The sequence below is a fragment of the Hemicordylus capensis genome, chromosome 1 (genome assembly GCF_027244095.1).
Source record: "Hemicordylus capensis ecotype Gifberg chromosome 1, rHemCap1.1.pri, whole genome shotgun sequence".
Classification (NCBI taxonomy): Eukaryota; Metazoa; Chordata; class Lepidosauria; order Squamata; family Cordylidae; genus Hemicordylus; species Hemicordylus capensis.
Window position 1 is genome coordinate 454,458,567 of NC_069657.1, and position 27,453 is coordinate 454,486,019.

Here is a 27,453-nt window from a genome sequence, read left to right on the forward strand (position 1 = left end):
ATGTAAGGGAAATGGGGGAGGAGGAAGAGAAATATGGAGGCTGGGTTGGACTTGCGGGAATGTAGGAAGCTGCGGTATACTGAGTCAGACTCATGGTCCATCTAGCTCAGTATTGTCTACATGCAGACTGGCAGCAGCTTCTCCAAGGTTGCAGGCAGGAGTCTCTCTCAGTCTCAGCCCTATCTTGGAGATGCCAGGGAGGGACCTTGGAACCTAGATGCTCTTCCCATCCCTTAAGGGGAATATCTTACAGCAGGGTTTCTTAACCTTGGGCCCCCAGATGTTTGGACTACAATTCCCATCATCCCCAGATATGGCCTTTGTGGCTGAGGATAATGGGAGTTGTAGTCCAACAACATCTGGGTGCCCAAGGTTAAGAAACCCTGTCTTACAGTGTTCACACATGTAGTCTCCCATTCATATGAGACCAGGGTGGACCCTGCTTAGGTAAGGGGACAAGTCATGGTTGCTACCACAAGACCAGCTTTCCTCCTACACTATAAAAATAAAAACAATTTAAAAACTTTCACAAATTGAAAACAACTCACAGAGTAAAACAATTAAAACAATATCACAGAATAAAACAATTAAACAGTTTAAAACTGGTTTTAATTAAAAGCCTGGGAAAACATGAATGCCTTAAGGGTGGACTGGCAATTGTTTTGCTTCCCTTTCTTGCTTTCACCTGGGAGGCTTTGGCAAGGAAGTGCCCAGGACAAATCTCCTCCGGTGTCCCTTGTTAATGACACCCCTGTCATAAATCACGGGAGAACTGCCTGATGCCCGGAGTGAATGACCAGTCTGTCCTCAAGGAATCGAAATGCAATCCAGTTTGGTTAAGGCTTTGTTGGCATTAATTGTTACTATGGTACTGTCACTTTAAAAAGGAAAGCCTAGCAGAGCTCTGGGGAAAGGGAGAGAAAACCCCCAGAATAGTTCTAGTGTTGGGCTAGACGGAGAACAACAAGCTTGCAAAAAGTGTCTGCCAAGCTGTGAAGCAATAAAAGTTTGGCCACCCCACACACACACCTGCACCCGCCCAATCTCCTTGCAATGTGGTGTAACATTTTGGCGAGCCAGCCAGGAGGGTGAATTTAACAGACCTCACCCCCAAGAGACGAAGCTATCCAGTTCTGGAGGACCAAGTACTACAAGAGGGAATTTCTGAAAACCATAATACACCAGGAGGGGCCTTGTTAGGGACTGCACAGGCATTATGGCTGGTAATGATGGAGCAAGTCTGCTTATGGAGGTGGGAGGACTTTTGTATCAACTGTAGGAGGAGCAGTTTTAAAAGGTGTGTGACTCCTTGGGCATCCCTGGGCCAAGTCGTTCGAAGACTGCAAGCAAGAGCCATTTTGCTTTACTCAAATAGGTAGTGCAACATTTGAATAGTGCTGAACAAAGACAATCAGAAAACAAGGGCTTATCCACAGTATGTATATATGCATTTTATTTCTATACCACCCTTCCAAAATGGCTTACATTAAAACAAAACTAAAATCAATTAACAATTAAAACTGAAAACTATAAAAACATAAAACCATTATTAAAATAATTAAAACAGTTTTTTAAAACCCTGGAAAACCAGGTTGAACCTTTATGGTTTAAAAACAGTTTAAAAACTCTGGAAGGCCAGGCCAAACAGAGAGGTCTTAAGGGCTCCCCTGAAGGCCAACTATGAACTCAGATTATGGATTCCTGCTGGGAGTGCATTCTACAGCCCAGGAGCAGCTACAGAGAAGGCCCGCCTCTGAGTCGCCACCAGACGTGCTGTTGGTAACTGTAGACGGACCTCTTCAGATGACCTTAACGTGCGGTGGAGATCGTGCAGAAGAAGGCGCTCTCTAAGGTAACTTGGACCTAAGCTGTTCAGGGCTTTAAAGGCAATAACCAGCACTTCTTGAAAGTGAAAGATTAGATTGAAGAGTTCAGAACTGTAACTAATAGAGAAGGAAACTACAGAAGTAATATCTTGAGAATGTAAAACTATTAGAAGATCAGCCCCAGAAAAAAATGGAGGAGATAGACAGGAAACTGGAGGAGAGAAAATTGCACATGGGAGTGGAACCAAAACAGGAAAGATTTTAAGATAACTGGATAGATAGGTTACCCTCTGCAAAAGGACAGACTGAATTTCACCAGCTTGGCCTGTCAGATTGAGGGTTGAATCCAAAATGGTTACAGTGAGACAGAAATACTAGACGCTGTAATTAAGACTATTTCCCCTGCACTTAGTCTCAGAAGCTATTTGGAAGGGAAAAGAGATCTCAGCCTAGCAAAACTGAGTTCCTACCACCAGGGAGTTATTCACACGTGGCTTCATGCTGTGGAGTAAATGTTGAGCAAAGCCACTTTGAAGTACACTCGCGGTATCTGAGGGAAGCAGCCCCTTCCCTCCGCTTTCGGGTTTTCTTTTGGTGCAGGTTCACATTGCATTCCTCCGTGGTTTCCTTCTAGCCAATGGGGAGAGAGAGAGAGAGAGAGAGAGAGAGAGAGAGAGAGAGAGAGAGAGAGCTCCTTGGGGTAGGAACACAATGTTGCCTCCCTCTTATCATGTTAGTGATTCTTCATCAGTGCCTCTCCCTATTTGCTGCACCGTTTTTAGAAAACTTTCTTAAAGCCAGCATTTTAAAAACCTGGAAATACATCGAGATAAGCTAGAATTCGGAAGACAAAGCCCAATTTGTGTGTGGAGTGCTTCCAAGGATCTCAAACGGACTTCGGGGTAAGTTTGACTGGTGTGTGAATGCACACACTATTGTCTGGAGGAGATTCGCAGTAACGACCCTGTCTGTAAAAGCTCCAGAAAAAAGATGCAACAGAGTTGTATTTATCCTTGTCAACAGCAGTGTGAGAACCCCAAGACACACCCCAGGATTTCCTAGACTGACTAATGGATTTGAGACAAAATATTCTGTTTGCTTCACAAGAAACAGACTCCGGGGCTGTTCCCATGATCAGCAAAAATTGGGCTAGCCTCTGCTAGCCTGAATTTTGCTGATCGTGAGAACCACCAGGCTGTGAGCCCGGTGGTTCTAGAGCGGGTAACCCGCTCAAGTACCCCTCCCCTTAGTCTGGGTTTGCAGAGCGAGTGCTATCCCGGGCTATCCGATTGTGAGTAGCTGCGGTGCGGCTCTGCGGCTACTCGTGAGTAGACCCCCAGAGGGGAGGTGAAGAGCCACCTCCCGGCTCCGGGGGTCTCTCCAGTATGCCCTGCGCGCTTGCGCAGGCCTCCGAGCTCCCTAGCCCCCACCGGCTCCGTCACGGAGTCAGCAATCATGTGGACGGCCAATCTGGCCGCCCAGGGGTCCCTCCCCGCTCACCACCCAAAACCGTTTCTCACTGATCATGAGACCAAGCTATTGGCTTAAAGTGTGACCGTACCCTTCTACAAAATGGTACTCCACTCCTTCCTGACAGAGTGATAATATCTGGATTTTGATTCAACCTCATTTAAAGGACAGCCAGATCACTGATGACCTTTTATTTGAAAACCTGGCTGTCAGTTGGGAGCGAGAAAAGAACCAGGAATGTGGAAGTGCCCTATCTGTAACTGGCTAAACCTGGGAAAACTCTAACTGTACAACACCACCTGCATGCAGAACCTGAGCCAGAGGGGAGTGCAGTCTTCATACCACCCTAGCAAAAGAGAGAGCAATCCCTTGCTGGATGAGCTGAAGGAGCTGGAAGCCAACTTTGAAGAAATTTAAAAGGTTATTAAAACTGAAGTCAACCTTTTCGAGCAAGCTGTTCAGAGTGCCCACCAACATGCAAACTATCGGAATATAAGCCACCCTGGTAGTCAGTATCAAAGAAGGGGCTGCAGATCCTGCCTGCAGACTGGCCAAGGGGACACAGGCAATCATGGTGGAAGTGAGGAACACCACCAGTCAGGGTGTCATGCCAGGAGGCTACCTCAGAAAAATACTCAGGCGGCAAACAGCAGAAAGTCATTCCAAAGAGACCAGGAGGGACCACTCAGACAGCACGGTTCCAGAATCCAGAAAAGCACACAGCCAGGTCCTCGTCTGTACTGCTGGATGGGGCAGGAGCTACTTATGCCTGCCATCTCTCCCCTAAGCAGGAAGCCAGAATGGTCCACTGGTGGGAAAGAAATGTATTATTTGGTGCTTCCTTGACCAAGTCAAGACTCCAGCTTTGTGGCATATGGGGACACAAGTGTGCCTAGCCAGAGCGCAAAGGATATTGCCCCCATGCCACTGGATGTGGACAGAAAACTCCACCCCCTGCAGTGTGGGCCTAACAAGGCTGGGGTCAGACTTTTAGGTCTTCCCCCAAGCCCCCTCAGGGCGACACACCATGGCTCAAAGGTGTAAGCAGTGCAAACCTGCTGCCTCCTCATAGGAACATAGGCAGCTGCCATATACTGAGTCAGACTATAGGTCCATCTTGCTCAGTATTGTCTACACAGATTGGCAGCGGCTTCTACAAGGTTGCAGGCAGGAATCTCTCTCAGCCCTATCTTGGAGATGCTGCCAGGGAAGGGACTTGGGACTTTCTGCTCTTCCCAGAGCAGCTCCACCCCCTGAGGGGAATATCTCACAGTGCTCACACATCAAGTCTCCCTTTCATATGCAACCAGGGTGGATCCTGCTTAGCTTAAGGGGACAAGTCATGCTTGCTACCACAAGACCAGCTCTCTTCCTGGCCAACCCGTGGAGTCAGGGCCACTTCCAGGGCTTCACCTCCCCCAAGCCGCACAGCCTTTAAGATCTGTGAAGCCCCCAAACAGGAGTGATGGCCAATCACAGCCCCTGAGTCGCAAAGCCTCTCTTTTAACACCCTAGGGTGCTCACCAGTACCCAAACCCAACTAAATATCCACCCAGCCTGCACTGCACCTGCCACAAGGGAAGATCAGCCTAGCTTGGCCTACCCTCCCCACCTATCCAAGCATTCAGCAAACCCCCACTGCAGGTTGGCCAAGTAAATGTCACCACCCTTCACGAATAAATAGACTCCATCTGGGTGAAAAAAGTGAGCATCTGAATCTTCAATTCCAGGCTGCGAGATGAAGCAGCCCCCTTGAGCTGTTACGTAACGACCCATGGCCACATTAACCCTTTTCCTGGCCCTCTCAACTCCCTTCACACTTTGGACACCCCTCCAAACTCTATGTTGTAACAAGTCTGCCCACAATATTGCCACCCCTGGCAACCAATTGCAGATGGTAGCAAAGTTGTCCACTGCTGGGGGTCCAAGGCTATGTATTTGTGCAGGGCCTGGCCCGGGCAGATAAGGTGACTGAGCCAGGTAAATCTCCTGGCCCCTAACTCTCTGGTCGGTCTTAGGATGATGCAGCAGCAGCGTCACCCCTGCACTAGAAAAGGGAAAGTCCCTACGCTGCAGGGGTAACAACTAGGGGAACGCCCACTGCATGGCAACAACTCAGCAGGCCAAAAGGCTCCAAGAAACAAGACTGCCACTCCTGCCTGGAAAAGAGTTGCCTTCCAGGCGGAGGTACACAGAGAGGGGAGAAGCCCCAGGATGGCTTCTAGCAGGTCAGGTGTAACAGGCTGTCTTCGGTCTGCAATCGGGGGAAGCTCTCTGGCCCACCCCTCCAACATGCGCCACACCCTGCTGTCCCCAGTGCAGTCGCGAACCCCATGGGCCTGAGACTCAAATGGCAAGGGGGCTACATAACCCAAAAGGGTAGGAGCCGCCCGCCCCAGGGAGTGTAGATGCACCAAATACCGCATAAGGTAATCGGGTGGGACAGGTCAGTGCTCCTGCATGCCCATCTGCAGCCTCAATGAACTGAAAGAGGCTACATTTCTTGCATAGCTACCCCTGGTACTGGGAGCAAGGGACACCCCAGAGGGCTTCTACTCGCCTAGTCTCCAGAGGGCCTCCGGCATCAGTTCTGGCTCCACCTTGGCCTCCGGAGCCAATTCCCTGAACCGCCATACCTGAAAACGAGACACAGTGTTGGCAATGTCATTCTGAAGTCCAGGAACATGCTGGGCAAAAAGCCCGCAACAAAAGCCCACAACAACCCCATCACCTGAGCAGAACGGGAAGTCTGAGAATTCACCACCTTGCCACACCAGAAGTGGACTGTAGAGCCGCTGAACTCCTTAGCCCACTGGTGGACTGTCACAATGATGGGAAACAATTCCAGGAAGGTAAGATCTCTCATCACCCCAGTCTCCAACCACTGGTGGGGCCATTGGGCAGAACACCATCACCCCCGGAAACTCACCCCAAAACTGAAGATGCCCACCTTTGAGAGTGGTTCCTCGGTCTTCTCTTAGCAAGGGGAACCCCTAATTCCTGAGTCAAGCGGGGGAAAACAAACAGCATGTGGCAACGACCACTATCTCGGGAACCAACAAAAAGTCAGTCATCAAGGCAGTCAGCCCTACGCTGCACAGCCCATTTCAAACATGTGCTAGATGCCTCAAAAGTGGCACATTAAATCGAGCACCACATAGGGAGCACCCTATCCACATAAAAATGGCCCTTGAAGGCAAAGTCAGTAGGTCGAAATCTCGTGGGTGAATGGGCAGCAGGTGGAAGGCTGACTTAATGCCACATTTTGCAAGGAGTGTTGTGAACTACACCTGGTTTTGCACTCTTTATATGCTCAGAGGGAAAGAGGGAAAGTCACATCATACACAAACTGAATTGGTTCTTGGAGATGGTGACCATGTAGGATCTGGGCACACAAACAGAAATAGAGGGAGACACACTCAGAAAGTTCAATGGGCTTTTTAAATAGAAAGTTGCTCATCAGGATAAAATTCAAACAAGTCAGCCAAATTAAAAACATGTTTCCTAATCAAGGTGTAGTGTAATGTGCCTAACTAACATATGTGTGTGTACTCAGTAATCACAGCTGTCCAACCATTCCTAATAAAACAGAGAGATACAGAGAAAGAAGGACGAAGGGAGGATTTAGGAGAGGGATGGCAGTGATTAGTAGGGAGGAGGGAAGAGGGACCCAAAGCTTGTGGAAGCAGCATATTACCAGGGTCAGAGGCTTGAGAGCGGTGAGGCTTCAGCTGAAGAAGAGACTCTGGAGCTGGAGAGCAGGAGCTGGAGCGATGCAGACTTCAGATGGAGGAGAAACGTGGGTGCTGGAGAACAGGAGCCTGGGGTGCAAGCTTCAAGCAGTCAAGCAGGCTGGGGGCAGCTGCTCAGAGCAAGGAGAGAGAGAGCACCATGGCTGGGTAGTCTTGATTGCTTACTGTGCAGCAGAAGTCAAGACAGTTCCTGTCCATGGAAAGAGTTCCTGCTTTTAGCCCCACGGCTTTAGCAGCAAACTCTGGGATAGGGTTGTGTGTTTCCCCCCCCGTTTTTTTTTTTTTTTGGCCCGAATCAGAAACACCCTCATTTTGTTCTTTGTTCAAAATCAGCCAATCCGAAACAGCTCAATTTTGTTATTTGTTCAAAATTGCAAAATCCGAATCGGAAACGTTTTGGATTTTAAAAAATGGCCCCGGGGAAAAACTAGTGGGTGGGGGTGGTAGTGCCCAATAGGTGGAAACTACCACCCACATTTCAGAGGAATTGGGCAAAGGGCTGATTTTTGGTGAATTATTGAAGTATAGGATTTTTCCCATAGGGAAGAATGGAGGTTTCAGCAAAAGTATAGTTTCATGTTGGGGGGAAAGGGGTGGCCCAGAGCAGAGTAGGCTGGGTGGTAGTGCCCAGTGGGGGCAAGGAAGCTGCCAGAATTATTTCAAAGGAATTGGGCAGAGGGCTGATTATTAAAGATGTAATGGAGTTTGCGCATCTGTAAAGTTCTTCCCCATAGGGAATGATGGACCTCCATAATTCCTGCCCCATAACTGCACTTGGCACCAGGGCGGCCCAGAGCGAGTGGTGGTGTAGAGCACGTAGGGTGCCAACCACCCCCATGGGTTGCTAACTAATGGGGTACTGGATTCTGTTGTTTCTGAGATGTTTTGAGTGTAGATTCAGATTCTCTGGCAGCATATGAGAGTGGATTCATGGTTTGTCGTTGAAAATCTCCTATGCCACCAGAGAATCTACACTCAGATCAGAAACAACAGAACCCAGCACCTCATGGGTTAGCAACCCATGGGGGTGGTTGGCACCCTATGTGCACTACACCACCATTTGCTCCCAGCCACCCCAGTGCCCCCCAGGTGGAGTTATGGGTCTGCTGAAACCTCCATTATTCCCTGGGGGGGGGACCTTAGAGAAGTGTAAACTTCAACAATTCCTAAGAAATCAGCCCTTTGCCCTATTCCTTTGGAATCTGGGTTGTGGCAGGCACCCCTTGGGGCACTGCCACCCAACCCACTGTTTTGCCCCTCAGGCCCACTTTCTGCCCCAAAGACATGTCAACTTCAGAAATTCTTTAAAAATCAGCCCTTTTCCCAATTCCTTTGGAATCTGAGTGGCAGCAAGCACCCATTGGGACACTACCACCCTGAACCACTCTTCTGCCCCCAAAGCCCCCTTTCTGCCCCGAATCCACCCCAAATAACATCAACATCACACATTAACAACAGCAGAGCTTTGGAAAAAATCAGGCAGATTTCCAAAGGTCATGCACATCCACATCCCCCCGCCCGAAATGCAATTGATCTACACACAACAGTGTGACAACAACAATGAAATGCACACTGCTTCACTGGCCAATGAGGGTAAATGCACAGTGCCCCACTAGCCAATGAGGGTAAAATTTACCCTTAAATTTGCTTAAAAGGAATAAGGAGGCAATTGCCAGCAGATCAGCCCATGCTTTCGCTGGCCAATCTGCAGTCTGGAAGGGCCAGAAATTTGAACAGATGTCAAAACTCAAAATGGAGACTGAAGGAGAAAGACTTTTTGCAATTGCAAAATGGAGTTCCAAAACAGCCGAAACAACAAAATGTTTTGTATCCGAAACAGGGACGTTTTGTTTTGGCTGCAAAATTTTCTGTTTTGAGCATTGGGTGTTTTGTTTTGGCTACAAAACAGCCGAAATGGCCTGTTTTGTGCACAAAACATTTTGTATCCGAAACGAAACGCACATCCCTACACTGGGATGGCTCTTGAGCACAGATCTGCTGGTTAGGCAAAGCTTGCTAGCTCTCTGTTCAGTAAGCCTCATATCATCATCCTTCCTGGATCCCAAAAACGTGACAATTTGCTGTTACCTTCTGGATATTGTCTTTTAATTATTGATATTAGTTCAGGACATTAGCTCAGTCCAGGGAGATCTCAATCCCATCTTCTGTTAGCTGCTATTTTTGGGAGGAAACTGTTCTATTCTGCCCAAAGCAAATCTGCATCTCTGAGCTGCAAATGGGCATCTTTTCTTGTCCCCAGATTTCTGGTCCCTGGTCCCAGAAGGTGTTAAAAGCTGTTAATAAAAGAAGAGTTAAATCTAAATCTGTTTTCTTTGTGTGCATCTACCTAGAATGGAATTTCTATAGACAGCAATTAGGTATCCCCTTGGGGCAGAGCAGATCAATCATTGACAAGGATTAACATAGACTTCTTGCAGGAGGAAATGGGAGCTCAGCTCCTCACCACAGACATTGAGGCGGGTCTCACGATCAGTGAGACCCGTTTTTGATGATACTGTGGGGAGACTGGGCTAAACCCACTCTCCCTGCAGACGATCGGGGCAGTAGCCAGAGCTGGAGGGGGCTGGGGGGAGCAGGGGCCAATCAGCTCCCGCAAGCTCCAACATGCCCTGCGCGGGCGCACAGGGCATGCTGGTGAGACCCCCAAAGCCGGGAGGTGGCTTTTCACCTCCCCTCTGGGGGTCTCCTCATGAGTAGCCACGGTACGGAGCTGCGCCACGACCAGATAGCCTGGGTTTGCAGAACGCTCGCTTCGCAAACCCGGGCTAAGAGGAGGGCTACCAAAGCAGGTTACCCGCTCGAGAACCACCAGGCTCGCAGCCGAGCCCGGTGGTTCTTACAATCGGGAAAAATTGGGCTAGGCTTTCCTAGCCCGATTTCCCCCGATTGTGAGAATAGCCCCATTATCTGATAGTAAGTTAAATTTTAGCATTTGGATAGACCAAGCCTGGCTATTGTATTTCTTTTGAGTACCCATTTCACAAGCATTGAGAATACAATGCTGGATTGCCTCTTCCTTCACAGAGCAATTACCATCGGTCTCAGAGGCAAGTCATGTACTGGTCAGTTCACCTTGAGTTCAAGCATTAATTGATTCCTTAATAAAATGGGATTCAGACACAGGTCTAATTTCTACACAATTCTGGGTTGGTAATTCTGGGTTTAATGTTGGGGTCGGTGTTCCCAATAGGAGAGCCCCAGGGCCACAACCCCTCACAACCTGCACCGCTTCATCAAATGAGGTATATCTGAACACTGAACACAGCTCCTCCAGAATACCTTCGTTCACAGAGTAGCCTTTGGGGGTAAGACAGGTGGTGAATCAGGCAAAATGCGTCCGGAAATGTGCAAGTGCAGGATGGGGGGGGGGGATGAAATCTGTTCACAAGACCCAGAGGGAGATGGAATCCCGCCCCAGATAGACCATTGGTCTATCTAGCTCAGTATTGTCTTCACAGACTGGCAGCAGCTTCTCCAAGGTTGCAGGCAGGAATCTCTCTCAGCTCTATCTTGGAGAAGCTGCTAGGGAGGGAACTTGGAACCTTCTGCTTATATGCACCAACATTGGTATGGAATAACAAAGAATATTGCAGCAGACGTCTATATTAAGCTTACAATATTCAAGCTTCAAATATCTCAGGGTGATTATTCCAAAGGATCTAAAGAAATTAAGGAAAAGAAACATAGACCCTCTTTTTCAACAAATCAAAAAGGATATTAAAAATTGGACTCGACTGAATCTCTCTTGGTTAGGGAGAACATCAGCCATAAAAATGGTAGTACTGCCCAAATTTCTCTCCCCTCCCCAAACTTTACCAATTTGGATTAATCCCAATCACTTTAAAAAGTGACAGGGAACATTTGAAGCTTTTTGCAATAATTACAAGTTGTAATCTTGTGATTACAAGATTACAAACTAATCAGACTCCTTTCCTTTCTCTGTCTCTACAACTGGACTAAATTTGGTTCAAATCAGTTAGACAGTCCTCAGGTTAGTGCATTTGCACCTCAAAAATTACAGAGACTTGTTTGGGGGAGGCTGGTGGCCCCGTCTGGTCCCAGTTTCTCCCTCCAGGGTACTCTGTTGAGGAGCAGGTGAAGGGATGTGGGCAGGGAAGTGGAGTGGCTGTGGTCTATAAGAACAACATCTCCCTTGCCAGGAACTGCACTCCATCAGGCAGTGACCTCTAGGTTTCAGCCACTCAGCACATGGTGACCAAGACCTAGAGGGGCCTTGAGGCAGGAAGTAAAGAGGTTTTTTGTTCTCCTTCCGTTGGAGCCAGGCAGGAGATGAGGGAGAGAGGGAGGGTGGGCAGAAGGTTTAGTGGAGAGCAATGGAGTTTGCGCCTCATGGTCACAAAGGCTAACCTGAAGAACTCTCTCATGGAAGGACATCTGCAGATCCTTGGGAGACAGGATTGCAGGAAGCTTGAATTCTCTCCTGGAGTTTGGGGTGAGTTCAAGGGGGAAGGAAGCCAGGGCTTCTGGACTTCTGAAGGGTTTAGCCAGGGAACAGTTTGTTAGCTTACTTGTGCTAGATTTCATTCTTTTTGTGCTACTGCCACCCCCAGTCCCCTCAGACAGTTCACTCTTTAGGGAAAAAGGAAAAGCTGTTCCTGACTGATCACAACAATGACATCATCACACACCACACCATTAGGGCATCCCTACAACTGTACCCAATTTGGTTCATATTGGCCCAGGAGTTGTGAAGTTGATAGCGGGGGAACACACGGACACACACACACACACACACACACACTGCCCGGTGCTCTCATAAGCCTACTGGAAAGTAGGCTAAAAATAATCAAACTATACAAATCGTAAGACATTAAAACAGTATCGAATTAAAAGTCTGGGTGAACAGATGTGTCTTGACTACCTTTTTAAAAAGTTGTCAGAGATGGAGAGGCTCTTATTTCAGCAGGGAGCATGTTCTAAAGCCTCAGGGCAGCAATGGAGAAGGCCCATCCCCGAGTAGCCACCAGACCAGCTGGTGGCAACTGCAGACTTCATTTAAGAAATGAAGCAATCGTTACAGTCAGAGGGCTCTTCCAGACACTGATATATTCAGCACAAATTATTATGAAAAATGGGAAATTTACACTGCAAAGAAGGATACCACATAATATTCTTAGCGTCATCTGCTGGCAATACATGAAAACAATCATCGTTTACAAAAATCCTTTTAATTTAAAAAACCAGTTTCATGGATTGCCAGCAGATGGCACTAAGGATACTACATGATGTCATTTTTTTTTATTTTTTTATTTTTTGCTGAGTGGCTTTTCCATTATATTTTTCATAGTAATTTCTGCTGCAGTTGGACTAAATCAGCATCTGGAAGAGCCCAGAAATACAGGGAGACTACTCTGACAGATTTGAAATCTATGTTATGCTGCCTCAGTTGCCCCACTTCTCTGAGAAGCTCCAGGCCCAAGGCCCTGCAAGCACGCTCTGGATTCTAGTTTCCTTTGGAAGCAGAGTCACTGCAGACTGGCAGCACTTTTGCAATGTTTGGTTTACTTCCACAAATACACAGCTTAAGCACTACTAGATGAAGCTTAGAGAGGAGAGCCGGTCATGTGGTAGCAAGCATGAATTGTCCCCTGAGCTAAGCAGGGTCTGCCCTGGTTGCATATGAAAGGGAGACTAGAAGTGTGAGCTATTTGTAAGATATTCCCCTCAGGGGATGGAACCACTCTGGGAAGACCATCTAGGTTCCAACTTCCTTCCCTAGCAGCATCTCCAAGATTGGGTTGAGAGAGATTCCTGCCTGCAACCTTGGAGAAGCTGCTGCCAGTCTGTGCAGACAATACTGAGCTAGGTGGACCAAGGGTCTGACTCAATGAAGCTCTTATCACGAATTAGGTGGGCTAGCTGCCTTGGGAGCACCGGGCTTGCCTGCGAGCCCGGTGGTTCCCACGATCCCTGGAAAGTGGGCTAAGCTCCCTTTGCCCGCTTTCCAGGGGTTGTGGGAATAGCCTCTGGGCCAGTCACTTCTCTCTCAGCCTAACCTACTTCACAGGGTTGTTGTGAAAGAAAAACTCAAGTATGTAGTACACCGCTCTGGGCTCCTTGGAGGAAGAGCGGGATATAAATGAAATAATAATAATAATAATAACAATAATAGCTGGAATAATAGCAGATGAAGTGATGCAACACTTATTAACTAACAAAAAGCTCCCAGTTGAACAGAAAGGAAGTTGCCCGAACACCAGAGGCACAAAAGACCAGCTGCTGATTGACAAAATGATTTTAGAAAAGTGCAAGAGAAGAAAAACAAATCTAAGTGTTGCATGGATTGACTACAAGAAAGCCTTCGACTCATTGCCTCACACATGGATACTAAAATGTTTAAAAACAAATGGTGTCAGCAAAAACATTCAGATATTTATTTAAAAAGCAATGAGCATGTGGAGTACACAGTTAACAATCATGGCGAGACACTTGGCCAGGTTAGCATTAGAAGAGGCATTTTCCAAGGGGACTCACTATCCCCTCTGTTGTTTGTAATCGCCATGACCCCACTTTCACAAATACTAAACAAAACAGGCTTCGGATACCAAACATCTAAAACATCCAGTCAAATCAACCATCTGCTGTACATGGACGATCTGAAGTTGTATGGAAAGTCCCAGTCGGAAATCGAATCACTGCTAAACACTGTCCATATATTCAGTAGCGATATAGCAATGGAGTTTGGACTAGACAAGTGTGCTGCATTAATAATGAACAGAGGGAAAATGACAAAAACAGAAGGAATAGAACTGCCCAATGGAAGCAAGATCAAGAACCTGGAAGAGAAAGAACCTTACAAATACTTGGGCATTCTCCAGGCTGATAACATCGCACACACTGCAGTCAAAAGAAAAATTGGAAGTGAATTATTATTATTATTATCAGGAGAGTTAGAAAAATCCTCAAGTCCAAACTCAATGGCGGGAACACCATACAAGCCATAAACACCTGGGCTATACCTGTCATCAGATACATTGCAGGAATAATAGACTGGACCCAGGCAGAGCTAGAGACGCTAGATCGTAAGACCAGGAAAATCATGACCATCAATCCTGCACTGCACCCCCGCAGTGATGTCAATAGGCTATACCTCCCTCGCAGCTCAGGTGGAAGAGGAATGCTGCAAGTCCATCAAACAGTAGAGGAGGAGAAAGAGGCCTTGAAGAATACATAAAGGACAGTGAAGAAGATGCACTTCAAATGGTCAAGAACGTGAAACTATTCAACACCAATGAAACAAAACAGGCCTACAAGAAAGAACAAGTCAAGAACCAAGCAGAAAAATGGAGAAATAAGCCCCTGCATGGTCAATATTTGCACAGTATAAGTGGAAAATCAGACATCACCAAGACCTGGCAATGGCTTAAGAATGGCAACTTGAAGAAAGAAACAGCAGGTTTAAGACTGGCTGCACAACAACAGGCACTAAGAACAACTGCAATAAGAGCAAAAGTTGAAAAATCCACAACAAACAGCACGTGCCGCCTTTGTAAAGAAGCAGATGAAACAGTGGACCACCTAATCAGCTGTTGTAAAAAGAGCGCACAGACTGACTACAAACAAAGGCATGACAAAGTAGCAGGGATGATACACTGGAACATCTGCAAAAAATACAAGCTACCTGTAGCCAAGAATTGGTGGGACCATAAAATTGAAAAAGTTGAAGAAAATGAAGATGTAAAAATATTATGGGACTTCCGACTACAAACAGACAAACATCTGCCACACAATACACCAGATATCACTGTAGTCGAGAAGAAAGGAAAATAAGTTAAAATAACCGACATAGCAATACCAGGGGATAGCAGAATAGAAAAAGAAATAGAAAAAATCACCAAATACAAAGATCTACAAATTGAAATTGAAAGGCTGTGGCAGAAAAAGACCAAAATAATCCCAGTGGTAATTGGCGCCCTGGGTGCAGTTCCAAAAGACCTTGAAGAGCACCTCAACACCATAGGGGCCACAGAAATCACCATCAGCCAATTACAAAAAGCAGCTTTACTGGGAACAGCCTATATTTTGCGACGATATCTATAATAACCAACAGTATTGATGAGAAAATTCTGGCATCCCAGGTCCTTGGGAAGGACTCAATGTCTGGATAAAACAAACCAGTCAATAACACCTGTCTGACTGTGTAAACAAGTAATAAGTTTGCTGTGGTAGCAAACATGACTTGTCACCTTAGCTAAGCAGGGTCCACCCTGGTTGCATATGAAAGTGTGTGAGCACTGTAAGATCTTCCCCTCAGGGGATGGAACCACTCTGGGAAGAGCATCTAGGTTCCAAGTTCCCTCCCTGGCAGCATCTCCAAGAGAGGGCTGAGAGAGATTCCTGCCTGCAACCTTGGAGAAGCCGCTGCCAGTCTGTGAAGACAATTCTGAGCTTAATAGACCAATGGTCTGACTCAGTATATGGCAGCTTCCTAAGTTCCTATGTAACATAGGAATACAGACATTATCTTGGTTCCAATCCCTTTATCTCTTGTCTTCTCCCTCCCACCCCCACCTTTTTACCACATTTGTTGACTGGAATTACTGCCAGTGTGTGTGTAAAGTTGTGAACAATATAAGCAGGTGATCCACAGAAGATGAAGGAACAACACTGAGGCTGGTGTTTGACACCAAAACGTATGTTTGTTTTTAACAACATTTTAAACAATGTTTTTACAAGATATTATCTATTTTTATGTAATAAATTTGAAGTCTTAAAGGAGTACTTGGGAGTCATCTTAAATATGCAAATTGCATCACCAGCTTATCAATTTATAAACAGGAGTGTAAATAACTAGTTGCTTACCTGCTACTAATGCCTTGAAATTTAGACTCTGCAACTGGGTGCTTTCCTAATTAGCCACTCAACAGCAGCAAAATGCTTCTGTTCAGGCAAATTGCTTTCAAAACGTAAACAGCAGTCTTGTGAAAACGAACAACCTGAAAAAACAGCAACTTTTTAACACCGTGTATACAACGTCATAGCACTATATTGCAGCAGTTAAATTCGAAACAAGGAGTTGGAAATATGAACGGCTCCCTGCTGTCAGCGTAGGGACTGCGGTGTCACAGCACAGGAAGTGTGGAAGCACACTGCAGAGATTCGTTGTGACCCCATTGCAGGGTCTAATCTGGAAAGCACCCTGGTGGCCAAGGAGGAGAGCTGGTCTTGTGGTAGCAAGCATGAATTGTTCCCTGTGCTAAGCAAGGTCCACCCTGGTTTGCATTTGATTGGGAGACTACATGTGTGAGCACTGTAAGATATTCGCCTTAGGGGAATGGGCTGTTCTGGGAAGAGCAGAAGGTTCCAAGTTCCCTCCCTGGCAGCATCTCCAAAATAGGGCTGAGAGAGACTCCTGCCTGCAACCTTGGAGAAGCCACTGCCAGTCTGTGAAGACAATACTGAGCTAGATAGACCAATGGTCTGACTCAGTATATGGCAGCTTCCTAAGTTCCTATGCTAAAGCCATTAGGGCAAAATTAGATTTCTCCTCACTGACCTCCTGCAGTGTATAAGAATCTTAGTTTTTTTCTGTTTAAACTTTGTTGCTTTATAGTTAAGAAAACAGAACACCAGATTCACTATTTTCCAGAGAGGCATTGTGGTATGTCTTAGTTAGTGGGTTGGACTGGAGAATCCCAGCTTCAAATCCCCACTGCACCACAAAGCTCACTGGTTAACTTTGAACCTCTCCCTCTCTCGTTCTCTCTCCCCGCCAGATCTACCTCACAAGTCTGTTCTGAGCACAAAAGAGGTTATCCCAAGTGTGCTAAACTATAAACATGTGGTGCGATGTAATATTAGTTTGGCTAATCCCATCTCTTTATGCTTGAGATCCTGCATATCTCCTTTGCTGCAGAGTAACTGTTCTCTTGCACCCCACCTCCCCACTCTTGTATTTGTACGTGTACACACACACACACACACACACACCTGAATCAATTTGGGATTTACAGATTTCCCCTGTAATACAATCAACCTCTTGGGTACTAAATTTTTTAAAAGTCTTCAAATCCCAGGTCTTAAACTTTAACCCTAATGGATTAATTATTTAATGGCTGTTAAAAGTCAGGCAATGAACTGATTTTTTAAATACTTTGATCAGGTGACAGCCCAAATCTCCTTTTAAACCATTTCCAAAGACCATACATCAAAAGCGCGTAGACCTGTATGACTGCATATTGAATATGTTACTCAGAGTGTGTGTTTGTACTTGTGCAATGTTTGCTGGTGGTGATGTAACATGCATAGTTACAGTATATCCAAACAAACAGAAAGCAGTTTCGTGTATTTTGCAGCACAGCAAGACGCTTAAGAACTGTCATGCGCGCAAAGTTACTTATTATTAGACGAATATAAAGTCACCACACCCACGAAACTGCCAGGTCAAGCAAGACTGGCATAAGCTAACTCTGGCTGGAATCCGACGCCAAGGAAGACAGCAAACTCTTTAAGGGCTCCATAGGGGCATGGATAGAGGGTGTGCTGCTTGTCATGGCAAGAAGCAGTATCTGCTGTAATTCCCTCCATGACACACAACTGTTAAAGGTACAGAGGATCCAACCGTCTTTGCCTCTGGCCGAAGAGCCCTGCTTGGAACAGACCTGGGGACCCCAAGACATGGTCTGGGAGCATGTGGTACAGCAGCCTTGCTAAAGTGCCTGGTCAGGGCATGGGTGAGAGACCACCTGGGAAATCACCAACGTAAGAACAGCCCTGCTGGATCAGGCCCAAGGCATCCTGTAGCCCAGCATCCTGTTTCCCACAGTGCCCCTCTGAGACGCCCACAGGCAAGAGGTGAGTTCATGCCCTCTCTCCGGCTGTGGCTCCGCTGCAACTGGTATTGAGAGGCATCTTGCCTCTGAGGCTGGAGGGGGCCTATAGCCCTCAGACTAAGCACCACCCCCTGAGCTCTGTTAGGGATGACAGGTGGGGTATAAATGCAATGAGGCTATTCACAGGATGGGGCGAAACTGGGCTAGAGGAGGCGGTAACCCACCTAAGTACCCCTCCCCTAAAACCAGGTTTGCGGAGCGAGCGCTCTCCGCAAACCTGGTTTTAAAGATCGTGAGTAGCCGCGGCTACTCACGAGTAGACCCCGGAGGGCACAGGGCATACTGGAGCTTGCGGGAGCCGTGTGGCCCCCGATCCTCCCAGCCGATCCGGAGCCGGAAATCGTGTGGGCGGCCGATCCAGCCGCCCAGGGCTCCCTCCCTGCTCGTGTTCACGCACTCTCCAAAACTGAGTCTCACTGATCGTGAGACCCAGCTCAATAAATAAAATAATACATCTAGTCCAGCATCCTGTGGCAAAGCAGACACTTCTGAGAAGCCCACAAGCAGGGCTTGAAGGCAGTAGTCCTTGTCCCGCTACCTTGTGCTTTGCAGTAGACTCCCTCTGAATGTGGAGGTTCCACTCATTCCTTGGCGGATAAGAAGAACTCTGAAGGGTCCCACCAAACTGGGTCTATCTAGCCCAGCATCCTGCTTCCAACAATGGCCAAAGCGATGCTTCTGGGAAGCCACAGGAAGGGCTTTGAAGCAATAGCCCACCCTTGCAGCAAACTGGTATTCTGACATACACTGTCTCTAAACGTGGTAGCTCTGCTTGGCTGTTATGGCTAATAGCTGTTAATAAACCAGAGTTTGTCTAATCCAGAACTTCTCAGACTTGGTCCTGTCAATGTTGTTGGACTACAACTCCCGGAGCCCCTGGACACTATCCTTGCATCTTCTTACCTGTACTTTGGGAGAGCAAAGGCCAAATGAAATTAGGCTCTTCCGTTTTTAACAATTGTGTAAATTAGGCAGAGGAACCTTGTTCTCTTTTGCATCTGGCCATTCCAGCTGTTCCTCTACCATCACTCACTTCTCCCATCCTTCTCGCTCTTTGTGACCCCCGATCTCTCCACCTTCATTCTTCAAACATGCTGCTGCTAGCCACTTAACGGTGCAGAAGGGAAGCAACTTGCCTAGAGAGCAGGAGGCTGTTGGTTCGAATTCCTGCTGGTTTATTTCCCAGAATATGGGAAACTCCGATATTGGGAAGCAGTGATATAGGAAAGTGCTGAAAGGCATCATCTCACAATGCACAGGAGATGGCAATGGTAAACCCCTCCTGTATTCTACCAAGAAAACCACAGGACTCTGTGGTTTCCAGGAGTCGACACCGATTCGACGGCACAACCTTTCCTTTCCTTTCTTTTCCTTTCCTACTACTAAAGGTAAAGTATGCCGGCAAGTTGATTTCAACTCCTGGTGCTCACTGAGCCCTGTGGTTTTCTTTGGTAGAATACAGGAGGGGTTATATTCCACTTTTCCACTAACGTTTCCAAAGCAGTTTACATAGAAAAATGAATGAATAATAAATAAGATGGTTCCCTCTGCCCAGCAACAGCTGTGTTGGGTTTGGGGCTAGAACTGGAAGCAAAACTGTTCACTGTACACACTGAGCAGTTCTGCTTCCACTACACAACTCCTAATAATTGATTCAGCACTTTTAAACAGAGGTGTATCTAGGGAAAATAGCGCCTAGGGCAAACACTGAAATTGCGCCTCCGTCCAAGCATCTGACACCCATCTTTCAGATAACTTTACCATAATATCAGCTGAAAAATACAAGTCAGGCTCATTAATCTTTTAATATTTCAAAAACTATTTAGCAGTGGATGTAGCCAGACCAAAAAATGCTGGAAAACTACAAATTTCAGTATGCTGGGGCTCATGAAATACCGAAATACTATGTGGAGATGTACTTGGAAAACTAAACAGAAGTGCCTGTCTAATTCTCTACTATGCATTGTAGCATCACCATTACATAAGTTTTAAAAATGAATGGAGAATTTGACTTTTCCTGGATACTCTGTAAATAATTAAAGGATATGCAGAGTAAACTGTGTCACTGCTTGGAATATATTCTAGTATTTCAGAAAGACAGTTAAAATGAGAGAAAGAGAGCAAGAAACTCCCAGTGGGCCTTAGTATTAAGGATTTCACACTGATTAAAAGACAAACTCACCATTAATAGCCATATTAGCAAGACATCAGATTTAACTCACTTATCACAAGAAGCAAAGTAAGAGCAAATGAATACAATCCTAGGTCATAAGCGTCAGCTCAGTATTCACAAGCCCTGATTCTCTGTACATAGTGCCAATCTGAATATGTGTACATTGTCTTATATTATATTATTACTAGTATGTGTAAGCCCATTGTAATAACAGGCTCTAGTGGGGGGGGGGTTCCCGCTGCCGCCTCGGGCGCACTCCTTGGGCCGACACCTCCGCCGCCGCCTCGGGCGCTCTCTCCGCCCGCCGTTTCTTGTGGCGGCGGCCGCCGCCATCGGACCAGTCGCCCCGCCACGGCCACCGCCTCCTTGGCCCGCACTCCTTTGGCCGAGGCCGCGGCTCCGCCGCCGCCTCGGCCGCACTCTCCGCCCGCTGCTTCTGCTCCTTCTGGTCTCCCGTGGCGGCGGCGGCCGCCATCGGGACCAGTCGCCCACCGGCGGCCGGGTCCAACATGGCCGCCCATCTCCGCGCATGCCCAGAACGGGCGAAAAAGACACGGGCGGCACGGACGCACGCCCAAGGCTTTTATGGGTAAGGATTATTATTATTTTTACCTGTAGCCCCTTTGTGGGGCTTCCTAAAGGCTGTGGATTTTTTTTTGCAAAGGTTTCTCCTCACCCCGCTAGCCTCTAGGGCCTTGCAGGTACCATTTGAGCATGTGCAGTGGCCATTTTAAAAAAATAATCTTTTTTTTTTTAAAAGGCCACTGAAAACAAAATGGCCACCGTGCATGCTCAAATGGCCTCTGCAAGGCCTGGCATGACCTAGGGCCTCACAGAGGCCATTTGAGCATGCACGGTGGCCATTTTGTTTTCGGCAGCCATTTTAAGAAAATTTTTAAATTCACAAAATGGCGCCCCCCCTTCAAGTGGCGCCCGGGGCATGTGCCCTGCCTGCCCTACCCTAAATACGCCCCTGCTTTTAAAGTGGCAAAACACTTCAATTGTGTTTGCACAACAACCCGGAGAGGAAGGGGACTATCATACCCATTTCACAGGTAGAGATCAATGGCAGAAGGAGAGTAATTTTTGTCAAAGGCCACCTTCTAATATTCTGTATACTGCTTAGATTTCTCTCACTACTAAATATAGTGTTATGAAATGGTGGGTGTTGTATAATGTCCTGAAGATTTATTTGTTCCTCAAACTCTCTCCCCCTCCCTGATTGTCTCCTTGCATTTCTTTTGTGTTCCTTTCTATGCTCTTCATTTGGGCAGGACTTCCAATTACTGAAGGAATTCTTCTTCCCCTTTATAGTTTCCTTGACTTTACCTGTTAGCCATACTGGCATCCTCCCAGACTTGGTGATACCTTTCCTCCTTTTTGGTATACATTCTAACTGGGATCCTATTATGGTGGTTTTAAATAAACTGCATGCATTCTGGAGTGAAGTGGCTCTCCTGAGTTTCCCCTTCACTTTTCTTATAACCAAACACCTCATTTTAGAGAAGTTTGCTCTTCTGAAATTCGAAATGTCTGTGTTGGACTTCCTTGGCAAGACTCTCCTCACATACATGCTGAATTTGATCGCACTATGGTCACTGTTCTCTAAAAGTTCCATGACACTGACATCTTGCACCAGGTCCTGGGCACCACTCAGGATTAAGTCCAAGGTCGCCTTCTCTCTGGTTGGTTCCATACCAAATGTTCTATGACAGGGTTTCTTAACCTTGGGCCCCCAGATGTCATTGGACTACAATTCCCAGAATCCCCAGCCACAAAGGCCATGTCTGGGGATTCTGGGAGTTGCAGTCCAACAACATCTGGGGGCCCAAGGTTAAGAAACCCTGTTCTAGGACTCTGGTTCACCTAGGTTTCTAGCTTGTTTGATTCTATCCCTTCTTTAATATACAGTGCTACTCCACCCCCAATTTGACCTTCACTATCTTTTCTGTAGAGTTTATATCCAGGAATAACAGTGTCCTACTATTTCTCACTGTTCCGCCATGTTTCTGTTATGCCCACTATATGTTTTCATTAGCAACCAAGCACTCTAGATCATCCATCCTGGCTTCAAAGCTTCTAGCATTGGCATATAAGCACCTATATACTGAATCTCTTAAACTGAATCCCTCCTCCCCTACAAGCAGGAGTGACATGTCCTAACGTGCCAGGGAGTGGACCCCAAAGAAGGCACATCTGCCTCTCCTCTCTTGAGTTCTGTTTGCTCCTCTCTCTCCTGCCCCAGGCTGGCCATTCATCAGGTAGACCTCGACAGTTAACTGCAGCTCTTACCTGATGAATGGCCGGCCTGCAGGCAGCATAGCACTCATTAATGCTGGGGTGGGATGGGATAGGCAAGAGAGGAGCTCCGAGATGGAGAGGCAGCACTGGTCTTATGGCAGCAAGCATGAATTATCCCCTTTGCTAAGCAGGGTCAACCGAGGTTTGCATTTCAATGAGGGACTACATGTGTGAGCACTGCAAGGTATTCCCCTGAGAGGATGGGGCTGCTCTGGGAAGAGCACCTGCCTGCTTGCATGCAGAAGGTTCCAAGACCCCTCCCTGGCATCTCCAGGTAGGGCTGAGAGAGACTCTTGCCTGTAACATTGCAGAAGCTGCTGCCAGTCTGTGTAGACAATCCTGAACTAGATGGTCTGACTCGGTAGAAGGCAGCTTCCTGTGTTCTAGCTGTGCCTCCTTTGGTGCTCTCCCCACCAGGAAGCTTTTCACATGGGGCTTCTGAAGCCCTTGAACTCGCATTTCCACCGGAATGGAAGGGGTGCTTTCACATATTGGCTAGATTTACCCCGAAGTTCCTGCAAGTTATCGAGGAGCAGTTCACACACAATTCAGGTTTTTCACTGTGCATTAGGGTGTAACTCAATTTATATCCAGAGTTTTAAAACCCACTATTTATGTATGTTTTGGGGGACAACTTCCAGTTCGCAGTAAAGCCTCCCTGTAAACTGGCGGTAAAACCTGCTGTGCGTAAAAGTCCCTGGTTAGGTTGAGCCATTCCAGCCTACAAGGTTTGTGTTAAGTAGGTGTGAAAAGAACAGGCAAGCTGTTTGGGAAGAGATTAGAGATTTTATGCTGGAAGTGTGCTGGAAGTGTCCAGGCAGGAGCTGAAGCAGTTGAAAGGATGCAAGGGCCTCTCTGCAGGCGGCTGAGATGCTGACCTCTTAGAATGAAGAGCGCTGTATAAATATTCATAGTGGTACCTTCCCAACTTCATAGGAACATAGGAAGCTGCCATATACTGAGGCTATTAATTATTATTATTCTCTTGTTTACACAGTAAGACAGGTGTTATTAACTGGTTTGTTTTATCCAGACATCGAGTCCTTCCCAAGGACCTGGGATGGCTGAATCTTATTGTCAATGTTGTTGCTGTTATTATTATAGATGTCGTCGCAGAATATAGGCTGTTCCCAGTAAAGCTGCTTTTTGTAATTGGCTGATGGTGATTTCTGTGGCCCCTATGGTGTTGAGGTGCTCTTCAAGGTCTTTTGGAACTGCACCCAGGGCGCCAATTACCACTGGGATTATTTTGGTCTTTTTCTGCCACAGCCTTTCAATTTCAATTTGTAGATCTTTGTATTTGGTGATTAGATTTTTTCTATTTCTTTTTCTTCTATTCTGCTATCCCCTGCTATTGCTATGTCGATTATTTTAACTTGTTTTTCTTTCTTCTCGACTACAGTTCTATCTGGTGTATTGTGTGGCAGAAGTTTGTCTGTTTGTAGTCGGAAGTCCCATAATATTTTTACATCTTCATTTTCTACCACTTTTTCCATTTTATGGTCCCACCAATTTTGGGCTACAGGTAGCTTGTATTTTTTGCAGATGTTCCAGTGTATCATCCCTGCTACCTTGTCATGCCTTTGTTTGTAGTCAGTCTGTGCGCTCTTTTTACAACAGCTGATTAGGTGGTCCACTGTTTCATCTGCTTCTTTACAAAGGCGGCACTTGCTGTTTGTTGTGGATTTTTCGACTTTTGCTCTTATTGCAGTTGTTCTTAGTGCCTGTTGTTGTGCAGCCAGTATTAAACCCTCTGTTTCTTTCTTCAAGTTGCCATTCTTAAGCCATTGCCATGTCTTGGTGATGTCTGATTTTCCACTTATACTGTGCAAATATTGACCATGCAGGGGCTTATTTTTCCATTTTCCTGCTCGGTTCTTGACTTGTTCTTTCTTGTAGGCCTGCTTTGTTTCATTGGTGTTGAATAGTTTTGCGTTATTGACCATTTGAAGTGCATCTTCTTCACTGTCCTTGATATATTCTTCAAGGCCTCTTTTCTCTTCCTCTACTGTTTGATGGACTTGCAGCATTCCTCTTCAACCTGAGCTGCGAGGGAGGAATAGCCTATTGACATCACTGCGGGGGTGCAGAGCAGGATTGATGGTCATGATTTTCCTGGTCTTACGATCCAGCGTCTCTAGCTCTGCCTGGTTCCAGTCTATTATTCCTGCAATGTATCTGATAACAGGTATAGCCCAGGTGTTTATGGCTTGTATGGTGTTCCCGCCATTGAGTTTGGACTTGAGGATTTTTCTAACTCTCCTGATGTATTCACTTCCAATTTTTCTTTTTTAACTTCAGTGTGTGCGATGTTATCAGCCTGGAGAATGCCCAAGTATTTGTAATGTTCTTTCTCTTCCAGGTTCTTGATCTTGCTTCCATTGGGCAGTTCTATTCCGTCTGTTTTTGTTATTTTCCCTCTGTTCATTATTAATGCAGCACACTTGTCTCGTCCAAACTCTATTGCTATATCGCTACTGAATATACGGACAGTGTTTAGCAGTGATTCGATTTCTGACTGGGACTTTCCATACAACTTCAGATCGTCCATGTACAGCAGATGGTTGATTTGACTTGATGTTTTAGATGTTTGGTTTCCGAGGCCTGTTTTGTTTAGTATTCGTGAAAGTGGGGTCATGGCGATTACAAACAACAGAGGGGATAGTGAGTCTCCTTGGAAAATGCCTCTTCTAATGCTAACCTGTCCAAGTGTCTCGCCATTGATTGTTAACTGTGTACTCCACATGCTCATTGCTTTTTTAATAAATATCTGAATGTTTTTGCTGACACCAGTTGTTTCTAAACATTTTAGTATCCATGTGTGAGGCAATGAATCAAAGGCTTTCTTGTAGTCAATCCATGCAACACTTAGATTGGTTTTTCTTCTCTTGCAATTTTCTAAAATCATTTTGTCAATCAGCAGCTGGTCTTTTGTGCCTCTGGTGTTCGGGCAATTTCCTTTCTATTCAACTGGAAGCTGTTTGTTAGTTAATAAGTGTTGCATCACATCATCATCATCATCATTATTACATTTATATCCCGCTCTTCCTCCAAGGAGCCCAGAGCAGTGTACTACATACTTGAGTTTCTCTTTCACAACAACCCTGTGAAGTAGGTTTGGCTGAGAGAGAAGTGACTGGCCCAGAGTCACCCAGCTAGTTTTATGGCTGGATGGGGATTTGAACTCGGGTCTCCCCGGTCCTAGTCCAGCACTCTAACCACTACACCATGCTTGCCCTTTAACTCTCCCTTGCCATTTACACTCTGTGTGTGTATATATATATATCTCCTCTCTAATTTTTCTTCATAGTGAGCAACACTCCACCTCCAATACATCCACCTTAATAGGCATTGTTATTCCCTCATTATATTTGGTCATATGTATGGACCATGTACTGACCATGATACTACCTTAAGTGGTACAGTGGGGAAATGCTTGACTAACAGGCAGAAGGTTGCCGATTTGAATCCCCGCTGGTATGTTTCCCAGACCATGGGAAACACCTGTATCGGCCAGCAGTGATATAGGAAGATGCTGAAAGGCATCATCTCATATTGTGTGGGAGGAGGCCATGGTAAAGCCCTCCTGCATTCTACCAAAGACAAGCATAGGGCTCTGTGGTCGACACCAACTTAACAGCACGACTTTACCTTTACTGACCATGATGGCCTCTCTCTCTTCACATACTTAGTATCTGCCAAATGTGCTTTAGATCTGGTGATTAACTCTCTTCCTGTTTCTCCAGTATAAAACTCCCCACACTCGTTACAAGTTATTCGATAGGCGACTCCTTTTAATCCACAACTCTCCCCCCGCCCCCCCATGTCACATACTGGGCCATCTGTCTTCTCACATCTCCTGTCGTCAGGGGCGTAGCAAGGTTGGAGTGGGCCCAGAGACAAGATTTTAAAATGCCCCCCCCCCCAAAGTCCAGGGCCTCCGCACACCCCAGGCCCCCAAGGATTTAAGTCTGATATTCCAAAATAAGTATGCTGCCTGCAAATACATTTCACTGAATACACACACACACATCACAATATATAGTGATATACATTGAGTACTATACATTTGTATTACTTTTAATGCCTAGAACACACTAGAAAGATGAATTATTAAAATGGGCCCCTCGCTGCAGATTAGCAAAGGAGACTTTCAACCATGCAGGGTGAGCCTATGTTTGTTTTCTCAGAATTCTGAACAAATGCAGTCAAGTTTGATTGCAGGAGGTTTTTCACAGGAGGCTTTTAAAGCCCTTTAAGACACATCTCCTCTGGAATGGAGGTGCTGCATTCACATGTTGGCCAGATTGACCCTGAAGTCCCTGCAAGTTATTGGGGAGCAGTTCACACACAAGAAAAATAAAACAAAAGCACCACACATGCTTCACAGTTCTCACTCAGACCTTCTGGGTTGCAAAACAACTTGAACATAAGTGCATTTATAAATGAATGAATGAATAAATAAAATTAATAAAATACTGTTCCAGAAGTTTTTGCAATTTTCTGCCATGAAACAAGCCACTTCTAGGACTTTTTAGATAGTTTTTTTTAAGTCAGCAAATTTTCCAAGCTGTTTCAAAATAAATATTCAGAGACTTCTCGCCCCCCCCCCCCCCCGCATCCAAGCCCTATGGCAAGCAGATCCCTATATGGGGGGGGGCGGGAAAGGTAACCACAAAAAGGAGTTCACACTCTACCTGGCAAATGCTGGTCTGGGTTGAGCAGGGCAGCAAGGGGTCTTCTGCTGCCGAGAACACTCTGGCTGCCTCCTCCTTCCTGGCTTGCTTGGGCCCTACTCGAGTTCAGGCTTCAATGCGGCCTACACGGAGGCCTCCGTGGAAGCCCCGCCCACCCGCCGATCAGCTGAGAGGCGGGAGAAAAGGAGCTCTTGGCAGCTTGCCTGCTGCTTCCATTGCGGGCCAGCAGAACAAGCAGGAGAGACGGCGAAGAGGGCAAGTGGCTGAGGGGCCTTGGGGCTGGGCAGGGGGCAATGGGGAGTCACATGAGGTGCCTCTGGGGTGCTCCTCCAGGCAGTGGGGCCCCCAGACAACTGTCTC

At 46.5% G+C, this 27,453-nt stretch overlaps 1 long non-coding RNA gene across 1 annotated transcript; it reads right to left on the bottom strand.

The window, feature by feature from the left end:
• Positions 1–1,426: 1,426 nt before the first annotated feature.
• Positions 1,427–27,187, bottom strand: LOC128340109 (uncharacterized). Its single transcript, XR_008313472.1, has 5 exons — positions 27,094–27,187; positions 15,893–16,026; positions 9,137–9,342; positions 6,994–7,158; positions 1,427–5,932 (listed from the first exon to the last, which is right to left on the bottom strand). It is a non-coding gene; the product is annotated as an uncharacterized LOC128340109 (long non-coding RNA).
• Positions 27,188–27,453: the final 266 nt, after the last annotated feature.